This window comes from Hevea brasiliensis, chromosome 18 (genome assembly GCF_030052815.1).
Source record: "Hevea brasiliensis isolate MT/VB/25A 57/8 chromosome 18, ASM3005281v1, whole genome shotgun sequence".
In the NCBI taxonomy this organism is placed as follows: Eukaryota; Viridiplantae; Streptophyta; class Magnoliopsida; order Malpighiales; family Euphorbiaceae; genus Hevea; species Hevea brasiliensis.
In genome coordinates this window covers 49,005,336-49,013,423 of record NC_079510.1, presented here as the reverse complement: position 1 = coordinate 49,013,423, position 8,088 = coordinate 49,005,336, and the positions used below count along the sequence as shown (strand labels likewise).

Sequence of the window (8,088 nt, the reverse complement as noted above, 5' to 3'; positions counted from 1 at the left end):
TTAATACTCTTTCAATTTCTCTCAAATTTTCTAAATAATTATTTTCTACACTCCTTTTAATTATCAGTACTCTCACAATTCCTCTACATTATTGTTTTATATGCTCACTGAAATTTTTAATACTATTCAATTACTCTGTTATTATTTTATATCTTCAATAAAATTTTTAATATCCTCTATTTTAATTTTTTTTTATACTTTTTTAATTATTAATTATCATATAATTTTTAAAAAAATGGCAAATAATACTCAATTTAACTTAGCTTTTATTCCAAAAATTTATTGCGATTGGCTATATCGATTCTCTTTTTCCACTCTAAATGATTTTGGGTTAAATCTTCAGAAATATGTAATGCTTCTAAGTCATATTGTACTACTCTTCTCCAAATCAGTTTAGGCCTCTAACCCGATGTGCTTTACTTGTCTAACTGAAACTTTCGTATGTCTACGTTTCACATTACCAAACCACCTCAATATCCCTTCTCTCAACTTATAACTGAAAATTTTGATTCCCCTAAATCCTAAAAGAATACATAGGTGAAATTAAGTTCATGCACTTTTTTTCTATTTTTTTTTTAAATTAATTTCATCTCTAGTTTTTTAATAACTTCAAGTATTTGCTTATTAAATTTTTCTTAAAAATGACTTATTTTCATTTTTTTTTCTTATTTTATTTTAATTGAAAGATTTCTAAGAAAAATTAAAATATTTTTATAAATATAACTTAAATTCTAAATCAATAAAATTTTCTTCTAATTTTTTCCTTTAAGTCGCTCTTAAACTGCCCTTAAACCGCTTCGAAACTGTTCTCCAAACTGTCTTGAACAGTCATTTTTTGAATCGTCCTTTAAACAGTTTTAAACTGGTGCTCGAATTGGAACCGGCGGTTCAGGAATCGTCTTCCTAACTGTCCCATGACGGTTTGATTTAAGTTCATGATTTCATTGAACCTGAACCGGCGGTTCATGAACCGTAATCGGCGGTTCCTGAATTATGGCCACCCCTATGCGTAAGGGTCTTTGAGGCAGTTTTCTGGCAGCTTGGAGCATCGGCCGGCAGCGGGGAGGGTCTCTGGAGGCGCGCTGGCGAGCTGGGGAAGGAGGGGTGGCGGTAGAGTGGCAAGGGGAGGAGAGAGAAGAGAGAAAATGGAGATGGCAGAGAGAGAGAGTCAGGCGTGTGGGGGAAGGAGAAGAAGAAAAGAAAATGATCGGTCCTATTCGATCGGTCCGACCTGGTCTGATTCGATTCAGCAAGTTTGATTCAGAATACCCGAAATTAAGTTTTTACTCTGCCCTGGGACAAAAAATGAGGCCTAAAAATTCTGAAAAAATTTCAGAAAACTCAAAAAAATGCATAGAGTCTAAATATATTTTTAGTTTTGTCATACGGTCTTTAAATTAATTTTTTTAAAATATCAAAGTTTCACATTTTCAAAAAATCGAACCCGATTTTTAAATTTTGAAAAATTTCAAATAATTTTCCTAAATTTAAATAAAATAAAATATTAATATTTATCATAAAATAATTAATTTAAAAATTAGGGATATTACAAAATTTATCATAAACAATAATTTTTCTCTTCATTTTGTGCACATTTGCTCTTTAAATTAGAGAAATTGTTAAGAGGAATTATGAGAATTATTTTCCTCTCATTATTTTACCTCTTTAGCTAAACAGAGAAAAGTTACTTTTCTTAATTTTATTTTGAGTTAAGATTTTTCTTTTTAAAGTGTATTTAGTACGAGACTAACAATCTTTATTATCTTTATATCTTTTAACATCTTATTAATATTGTTAGGATACTTTTTAAAAAAAATTTAAAACTTGTTAAAATAATAATTAATTTTTTATTTTTTTAACTTTTTATCAAACATGTCATAAAAGTAAGTGTATATAAAGATTTGATACAAAGCCCATGGCTTGAGGTAAATATCCTCAACCAAAATTAACTGCGTAAGTCCAAATCAAAATAAACTTATAGTAGAAAAAAAAAAGAGATAAATTTTGACAATTATCTCTAAATTTATCTAGTTGTAATATTAAAATCCCTTAACTTAAAAATGTAACATAAAATCCTATCAACTTTCAAATTTTACATAATAAAATCTCTCTAATATCCAATTATTAATTTTTCAGTTAGACGCTGACCTGGGCATTTCTAACATGGACCTTAGTCAGTATTTCTCTTTTTTTTTTCAAGCCATGTGTAAATTGAATCATTTTTTTCTCTGTAGATAGAATAAATTTTCACGTGTAGAGAGAATAATTTTATACTTTACATAAGAGAGGAGAAAAAAATGTTGACTAAGCGTCATATGAGAACTGTTCAGGTCAGTTTTTAACTGAAAAATTAGTAATTAAAAGTCAGAGGGATTTTATTATGTAAAATTTAAAAGTTTAAGGGATTTTATGCTACATTTTAAAGTTGAAAGGCTATAGTGTTACAACTATATATAAGTTCAGGACAATTGTTGAAATTTATCAAAAAAGAAGAGAAAACCTTAGGTTGGTAACAAGTAGAAAGACCCAAATCCCGTGAGGCCGTGACAAAACGTTCATCATTTTCATAGCCTTCCAGTAGTCGAACTAGGAGAAGATGCAAAAAACAAGTCCGTAACTCGAAAGGAGAACAAGGCAAAGCAATGTAGAGCTTATACCGAATTTTCTTAATCTTTTATAGTCATAAGGGACAGCCGTGGATAATAAGCTAGCACTTGACACTTTAGGGATATCCACCTCCTTAGTTTGCAACACCCAAACCACCTTTCCATAGAGCCCTGAGTCACTAATTGCATAAAACAACTACCTAAACTAATAGATTCAAGTTTCCTCAACAATCTCAACAAATTTACTTCCAAAAGAAATCATTAAAAAGTATTTATAACTCAACCCCAAGAAAAGGGGACTAATCCACATTTTCGAGTTGGGGAAGGGACAATCAGCTAACTCAAAGAAGATGAAATGAAAAAGCAGATAAATTTTTTCTATATCTCCCGCAGAGAAAATATTTGAAATTTGAAATTAAGAGTCTATTTGATATTATCATTAAAATTACTGTTAAAATATTTTTTTATTTCTTTTAGTTAAAATATATTAAAATAATTTAAAATTAAAATCTAAAAATTTTAATTATTTAAAATAATAATTGTGTTTAGAAAGAATTTAAATAATTTATGGTAAATTTGAGTAGAGTTTGAGAGATTTAAATATTACAAATAATAATAATAATAATATTACAAACTCTTCTCTTTCTTTTTTCTCTTGTTAAGCAGCCTCCTATTCCTATGGAACAACACCCATCAATCAAAATCAAATCCGGCATCTCACCTCCATATACAACATGCCCACCAGCTCTACAACTGGTATTCGTAGATTCTCAGTTGCTACACTTTAAATTTTAGTAGAAGACAGCAGCAAAAAAACACAGAGAGCGGAAGAAGTGAAATTAAATATGGGTGTCGATTACTACAAGACATTGCAAGTCGACAAGAATGCTAAAGATGAAGATTTGAAGAAGGCTTATAGAAAGCTTGCCATGAAGTGGCACCCTGATAAGAACCCAAATAACAAGAAAGAAGCTGAGGCTAAATTCAAGCATATCTCTGAGGCCTATGAGGTAAATTATCGTAACCATCCCATCTCTCCTTCTGCTTTGATCAGAAAGGTTTTTTGAATTTTTTGTTGCTCTTTAATTTATGCATGTAACTTTTGCTTATTTATTCAATAAGGATTTAGGAGCTTTTTCTGGGTTTTGGAAGGCAATTTCACGTTTTGTTATTCGAATCTTGATGATTATATACTTTATGGGTCTTTCTCTGTTTTTAATCTTCTGATCTCGTGGGACTTTCTTACAAAACTAATAATTCTCATATGATCACTTGTTGACTAAATTAATTCTGGAAGCTCAGGTTGTATCTTTAACCTTTTGTAGGTTCTAAGTGATCCTAAAAAAAGAGCATGATCAATACGGAGAAGAAGGGCTCAAAGGCCAGGTGCCACCACCAAATGCTGGTGGTCCTGGAGGAGCAACCTTCTTCTCAACTGGTGATGGCCCAACAAACTTTAGATTCAGTCCCAGAAATGCTGATGACATTTTTGCCGAATTCTTTGGTTTCTCAAGCCCATTTGGAGGAATGGGAGGTGGTAGTGGCATGAGGGGTGGTTCAAGAGCTTTTGGTGGAATGTTTGGTGATGATATTTTCAGTTCTTTCGGTAAGGGAGGACGCCCAATGAATTTAGCTCCTCGCAAAGCCCCTGCAATTGAGAATAAATTGCCTTGCATCCTTGAGGAGCTTTACAAGGGACCACTAAAAAGATGAAAATTTCAAGGGAAATTGCAGATGCTAGCGGGTAAGTGGTGACTAAGTGTATTTTTTTCTCTCTCTTCTGTTGTGCTCATGTTTTGTTTTGTTATGTGTGATTGATGTTCGAATATTAAATGTTACTTTATTATTGGAATTGATGGTGGAATGCTTATTTAAAAAAAAAACACTTATAATGTTGCAAATGGAAATTGCATTAATGGAATTGATGGTGGCTTTGGCATGTTTCATCCTGACTTCAGTGTTGTCGATACAATCTTCTGTAGTTGTTAGGGCCATAAAATGCTACCTTTACAGTGTTCTTCAGTCTGCCTCAACTAGCATTGAAGACATCTGGTTTCGTTAACTTGGTAGGATGTTGAGGTTTAGACTGTTTAAGTTGGTGTGATGTTTTTTGGACTTCCATTTAATTTCACCCATTTTTCAAGGTATGATTGTGCTGATATAGTTTGTGCATCTATTGGCAATTTTGATCTATAACGTGGTTTGATTTTTTCTAGTGTCATTTATACATGAATGATTTATGTACTCAGAATGACATTCTTTCTTGAAGGTAATCAGCCTTCAGACCCTTTTTTGGGTGGGCTAAATACTTTTGGTGAATGAATTATGATCTTATGCTTATTCCCTTTGTTTGGAAAGCAAAAATTCAATTCAATTTTTTTTAAGTGTTAGAATTCTTTTGAATTCTTTTGTTGCGAATGATTTATTCTAAAGGCACCCATTAAGTTTTTAAGCTGGAATTTAGACTGTGTAAGATTGGCATATTTCGGATTTTTGGTTGCCTTCACTTCATCTTTGTTAACCATTTCAACTGCATATTTAATGATTCTGGCTAATTATTCAATTTTCCTATGCACTTCTTGATAGTTTTTAGCTATCCTGATCTGGATTACTGGTTTATTGACGGCTGGTTTTTTGTTACAATTATAAAGGAAAACCTTGCCAGTGGAGGAAATACTAAACATTAGTATCAAACCTGATTGGAAAAAGGGAACAAAAATTACCTTCCCTGAGAGAGGCAACGAGCAACCAAATGTCATCCCTGCAGATCTCATCTTAACAGTTGATGAGAAACCACATAGCACATTCACAAGGGATGGTAATGATCTGGTCGTCACCAAGAAGATAACTTTCGCAGAAGCTCTAACAGGCTCTACAGTCCCGTCTTACAACTCTAGATGGTAGAAGCCTGACCATCCCAATCAACAACGTGATTAACCCAGACTACCAAGAAGTTGTTCCGAAGGAAGGCATGCCTCTGTTGTCCCAAAATAGTCCAAGAGGGGGGTGAATTGGACTTAAATAATTTTTCGGCCCTTGTTTGTAGCCTAATGAAAAATTGTGACTTTGTTCAACTAGGTGCTCCTTTATATATAATGAAAGTGATATGTATTTCAATAATGTGTTCTTAAATTGCAATTCAAGTTTCAATCAATATTTATATCGATTTTTAACATAACATGCATTACAAAATATTCAACTAATTTCTCAACTTACTCAATATATCCTCAAGTATATCAACTCAATCTATTCAATCAACATTCAATATCATGTATAAAAATTAAATTGCACAAAAATAAAAAGGTCAAGGTTAGAGAGATCAAACACAATGATTTTTGTAGTGGTTCGGCTTAATTAGCTTACATCCACTCTCTCAAAGAACCCTCTTTGAGTCTTCTCTCCACTATTTGCTCTTTTAAAGGCAAGAGACCAAAAGCCTTTTACAACTTTTCAACACCAAGCTTTTACCAAAGTAGCTTGAACCCTTGACAAGTGCTATCTCAAGCACTTACACTCTCAAGCTTCAATAGGTGCTTGTACAACCTCTCTTAAATGCAACTTAATGTTTTAACACTCACTCTTACTCAATACAAAAACAATTATAAAGAAAAGATGAGTTGATTTGCCAATGGTAGCTCAAAGACTTTAAAGCTCTTGAATGAAAGCAATAAATGAAAAATCAAGGTTGGAGTTCAAATGTAAACTTTCATCAAGTGTAAAATGAAGTAAATAATGTGTATTTATAGTCCCAAATCATTTTAAACCGTTTGAAACCTTTTTGGAACGTTATACACTTTGTTCTAGGCAAAATAGCCGTTATTTTATCTTTTTGTGCGAAGTTAAGCAACTCCGATCATTTAGCAAACTAATGAAATTTTGGCAACAGTAGTAAACTAGTTAGTAAACTAATGTTTTAGCAAACTAATATTTTAGTAAACAGGTTAGCAAACTAATTTACCAGATGCCTGTTTCAAATTTTAATCTTGAAAAAATGATTTAGACCTTAAGAAAAATAGATATATTCCAATAGTAATATCCAAGGTCATGATGAGAGAGAAATTTATAAAATAATTAAAAGAAAATTTTAATTTTGAGCTCCATTTAACTAAACTTTCATCTATTCTTTTTACACAAGTATTAAGACTCAATTTCTAACTCTATGACTTTCATACCTTTACTTTGAGTTTTGGCTTTCATAATCTTGTTCTTTCTCATCTTGGATTTGTCTTGAGATGCCTTTGAGTATTCTTCCTCCTTAGATGCAACTTCAAAGATTCTTTATGAATAAGATAAAGAATCTACACATCACTTTAAAGTTGGGTTAAATAGATTCTATTTGAGTTTTGTTATCATCAAAATTAATGTTCATTTTGAGCTACATGAGGTGTACAGCCTCAAAGAAGGGGAACTTGAGAATCAAGTTTAATATAAAATTCTCGACAGGGTTAACTGCTGAGCAGAAGTCGAGAATCAAGAAATTATTGGCCCCATAGAATGGTTATGGCTAGTCCAGCAATACTGAGTCTCGTGTGAATATCTTTTTCTTTTATTATTATTTTCTTGGAGACAAAAGAAACATTAAATTAAGTATCCAGTTGAATAAAATTGCAGCAAATTTAGCCTGTCAGAAATCATTTTATCAAATAATTATGTCATGTATACCACCACAAGACACATGTGTTAAATTTTACAACTTTAAGATGGCTTAAATTGTTATTTTTCTCTCAAACTAGAGAGAGAAACCATATGTAGTCTCTGCTTTCAGAGCCTTAAGAGGTGTTTGGTTCACCTGTTGAGTGCAACTGATAACTGATAGATATCTAAATAAGTAAATTAGAGTGTTTGACAAGCTTAAAAAAATAAAGCTAGTAAACAACTGATATGATACCCATCAGCTGCAGTTTATATCAGCTCCATTTATAGAGTAGTTTTTCATCGGCTGATAGCTGATTTGGTTTTATTTTTTATTTGACTGTATTATCTTTTTTTATTTAACTTGAAAATTAATATTATTAATGCTTTTATATTTTTTATTTATAATTTTAATATTTTAATTAATGTATTTTAACTTTGTTAAAATATTTTTTTATTAATGACATAAAATATAAAATATTTATTTATATCTAAATACTTAAAATTAATTATAAATTTTTTATTAACAATAATAATTACTTTATTATTTATTTATATTTTTAAAGTTATTTAATTTTTTTAAATAATTATTTTCTAATTTCAATAATAAAATAAATGATATTATACGATAGATTAATAATTATATTTATTTTAATAATATAATAAATGATATAATATATTAATTTAATAATTATATATTTAATTTAATAATAAAATATAATAAATTTATAATTTTATATTTATTTAAATAATAAAATAAATTATATGATATATACCCTTATTAGTAATTTCACATATCAACAGCAACAGTTAAATATAGTTATACCAAACACTTAACATAAATCAGCTA

The 8,088-nt window shown here is 30.5% G+C and overlaps 1 pseudogene; it reads left to right on the top strand.

Moving 5' to 3' along the window:
• Positions 1 to 3,266: 3,266 nt before the first annotated feature.
• LOC110646684 (uncharacterized) lies at positions 3,267 to 5,702 on the top strand (annotated as a pseudogene).
• Positions 5,703 to 8,088: the final 2,386 nt, after the last annotated feature.